Raw genomic sequence first — 2983 nt, 5'->3', positions numbered from 1 at the left:
ACGGCGCAGAACATTGGCAAATCTTTCCTTATCTGCTTCCCCTCTGGCTAAATAAACCTGTCGCCTAGCCTCCCTTCTGGCACATTGGTACAATTCCCTGCTACCACCGTTCTTCCAGTCCTTCCAAGCCTGTTTCTTTTGTCTAATAGCCCTGTCTACCTCCTTGTTCCACCACCACGTTACTCTGGGTTGGGAGGGGACCTTACACCACCCACAAATCTGGTCGGTGGCTTTCAACAGGTTGTCCCGCAGAAATCTCCAATATATATATATATATATATATATATCAATGTGGTGAGATCCAATCAGTGATGGCACAACAGTTAGTTAGCCTCTAGCATAAGAAGGTTTGTAAAGAAAACAAGAAGAAAACAATAATTCATCAATGAAATTTATTAATCCATGTATCAAATACATTCTGTTCCATATCAAAATAATAAGATGATACAACTCCAGTACAAAAGCAAGTTATGTTACGTAGTATGCAATAATTAAATAAGTGAATGAAAGGAATGGAAGAAGTAGTTATGCAATACATATATTTAAAAAATGTATGGGATCCATATCATGGAACATTAAAACTGTTACATAAGTTTCCGTACACCTGATTTTCTAATGAATCCACCTTGCTTTGTAAAATCATTTGTAAACAAATAATTTCTTGTAACAAGGTATATGGTAAAATTATGTAACAGTTTTAATGTTTCACACACACACATACACACACGCACAAAGTCATCACTGCTTTTAATGTTCACTTTTCCATGCTTGCATGGGTTGGATAGATTTTGTTGAGAGATTTTCTGTGACCAGATGCCCTAGCTGTCATGCCCTCACCTGTTTCCAGATAAGGTGATATTTCCCCATCACCAAACATGCCACAGAATATTGAAAACAAAGGACACAACTTGCATGACAATGACACTCTTTTATAATTAGCATGCAATAACAAGACAAGGGTATCATAACACATATATACATCCATTCATATATAAGATATATATTAGAGGCTTCTTTTAGTTTCTGTTTACCAAATCTACTAGGCTTTGTTAGACCCAAGGGGATAATACAAGGTACTTGCTCAAGGTGTCACACAGTGGGACTGAACCAGTGCCATGTGGCTGGGAAGCAAACTTCTCTCTCTCTCTTTCAGACACACACAGCAGACTCTGCTTCTGTCTATCATATTTACCCAGTGTTTGGTCAACCCTGGATTATCATAGAAAACATGTTCCCAACGTGCAACACAATGTGACTAAACCCCAAAACCAGATAACAGGGAATCCACATAGCCTTGTCTGTTGAAACTGATAGGGTTTATTTCTACTTCCTTTCCATAATGCAAAATGTTTTTGTTTCAAGTGAGGCTCCATATACTTGCATTTCATTTTGCTTATATATTTAAGTTCATCTTTTTTCACCTCCCTCATTATCCTTCATTATTACCTCCACCTTAGCGAAGGTGGAGGTATTGTTTTCAGTCATGTTTGTTTGTTTTTTGTTTTGTCCATGGACAAATTATCTCAAGAACTGCTGGATGGATTTGGATGAAACTTTTAGGTATGTTTGGCCTCATCACTAGCATAAACTGATTAGATTTTGGGATCAATCCGGTACCAAACAATAATTCTGGATTATTTGTCATATTTACTTTACTTTACATGATTATGATCTTATGTTGACTTTCAAGTCTTTCTCAATTATCTCCCTTTAGGCTGTTTCCAAAGTTTTACTTTCACTTCTCTATTGTTAATTTTACTCACGTCTCTATTTTAGTAGAAACTGATGGATAAAGAAATCAAACTACATAAACAAACAGCAGCAAAACCATTCAGAAATTAAATAACACTAACATATTTTTATAATATATATATTATACATACATATTGACACTTTACAGTATACTTACATATATTCATACATCTATACACTAATCTAAAACAACAGGAATACTAAAGGAAGGCTGGAATTTTAGAGAAGAGGAAATCAAAAGGTCTCATGCTATTCATTTAAAAATTCCTGAGTAGAACTAATTATTATTACATCCGCCCTTGAAACTATTTTGAATGGTGAAATTGTTAACTTTGGTTTGTATTAGATAAGGATAAACTATATATTACTGTTACTAAATTTTCTACAGTCACCTTCACATTCCATGACTACCATTGGGATCGATCAGGTACCGGATAAGAATTCTAGATTAGTTTTCTGGTTTTTTTTTTTTACTTAATTTTTGAGAGTGGTCAGGTTCATTTTTTTTTTTGTATTCTCATTTGTGAGAGCAGCCGAGTTTATTTCAGATATTCTCATGTTAAAAATCATCTCTGGTTAATCGTGGAAAGGACATTGGTGTTGCCTTGGCGGAGGTTTGTGCTCTCTGATTGCTCTTGTTCTCATTGACTTACGTACTTCAAATATTTCTTCTCTCTCTCTCTATAACCATATGTGTGTGTGTGTAGAATCATTTATAACTATATTTAGCAAGTTCATGTATACCTGGATGTGGGAACACTTCTCACTTTGGAAACAGTCCCATGAGAAAATTTTTCTCATAGAAAAATGTGCGCAAAATACATTGGCTATGAATAATAAGACTGTATCTATCTATCTATCTATCAATGCCTCTCTCTTTCTCTTTCTCACTATATATATATATATATATATATATATATATATATATATATATATACTCTCTTACTTTTTTACTTGTTTCAGTCATTTGACTGTGAGCATGATGGAGCACCACCTTTAGTCAAACAAATCAACCCCACGACTTATTCTTTGTAAGCCTAGTACTTATTCTTTTGGTTCTCTTTTGCTGAACCACTAAGTTACAGGAACATATACACACACACACACACATATATATATATATATATACAACGGGCTTCTTTCAGTTTCTATCTGATCTGGCAAGGTTTCTACAGCTGGGCGCCCTTCCTAATGCCAACCACTCCAAGAGTGTAGTAGGTGCTTTTTACAT

This window comes from Octopus bimaculoides, chromosome 4, assembly GCF_001194135.2.
Source record: "Octopus bimaculoides isolate UCB-OBI-ISO-001 chromosome 4, ASM119413v2, whole genome shotgun sequence".
NCBI lineage: Eukaryota > Metazoa > Mollusca > Cephalopoda > Octopoda > Octopodidae > Octopus > Octopus bimaculoides.
This window is presented reverse-complemented; position numbering follows the sequence as displayed.